Below are 1,040 nucleotides of genomic sequence, written 5' to 3'. Positions count from 1 at the left end.
GGGGGCTGGCAAGCCCTGCACCCTGCGTGCCGGAGACGCGTCCTTGCTTTGTCTCAGGACTTTGCCTGTTTTCCCTCTTGCACCGCCGAGCCCGGGGCCAGGGCTGCCCAGGCTGCCCAATCCTGGCACGCTGGCATGCTTCACCGCACCAGCTCCAGCCAGCTCTGGCACGCAGCCCGTTGCCAGGGTACAGGCGCCCAGGGCTCATTCAGCTGCAATGTCACCTCTTTAGCAATGCTACAAGGTGCTGCTGCGCTCTGAACGTCACCGGCTCAGGGCTCCAAAAGCCCTGGGCACCGGAACAGCCCTGCATCTGCTGCTTCCCGTTTCCCTGCGCAGCGGGGCTATTTCTGCAGATGGCAACAGGTATTTTCCTCGCGGCAGGAGACGCGTTCGAGTGCCACAGGCAGTGTGGCCGTACCCTGACTTCTGAGGCTGAGCTCGGCTGATTTTGCTTTTGCCTTTCCCGAAGTAAATGTTTGGGGGGCAGAGTCTCACCAGTGACTCTCAAGACTGAGGATTTAGGATCCCAAGCACTTAAAGACTCTGTTCTCCACGTGCCACCCTTTCTATATCTGGTGTGGCTTCCCAGGCACCACACCTGAGCTCCCCTGGGGCAGCTCTGTCCCCCTTCCGTGTCGAGAGGAGTTGGGTATTCTGGGTTCCTCATAAACAAGTTGTCATCACCGCTGCGTGGTGTCATTCCAAGTGACCACAGGTCACCTCGCCCGGTCCCTCAAGGCAAGCCGTGTCCCGTGCACCCTCCCGGCAGCACTGCCAGCCCCCCCGGCATCCCCCCCACCACCAGGCTGCCTTCCCGGGCACGGCATTTCCAGCCGGGATGGCCCGCGGTGGGATGCTCTTTCACCACGAAGATCACCTGTCTGGGCAGTTACCGTCTACCTTGGCGATCGCTTTTGTCCCTGCCTGCGCTGACTGCTCCCGTGGCTTTCGGACCCTCCCAGCCCCTTTGCCGCTGCTCAGCTGCCCGGGCGCAGGCAGGGTGCGGGGCTGCCTGCCCGCCCTCCCCTGCCCGCTCC

The 1,040-nt window shown here is 62.9% G+C and overlaps 1 protein-coding gene across 1 annotated transcript in view; it reads right to left on the bottom strand.

Moving 5' to 3' along the window:
• Positions 1-1,040, bottom strand: part of CRYBB1 (crystallin beta B1) — a 3,642-nt gene that overhangs the window by 970 nt on the left and 1,632 nt on the right. The window lies entirely within an intron of this gene.

This window comes from Egretta garzetta, unplaced genomic scaffold (assembly GCF_000687185.1).
Source record: "Egretta garzetta isolate BGI_Z169 unplaced genomic scaffold, ASM68718v1 scaffold73, whole genome shotgun sequence".
In the NCBI taxonomy this organism is placed as follows: domain Eukaryota; kingdom Metazoa; phylum Chordata; class Aves; order Pelecaniformes; family Ardeidae; genus Egretta; species Egretta garzetta.
Note: the sequence above shows the minus strand (reverse complement) of the source record. Positions and strands in the feature narration are given on the sequence as shown.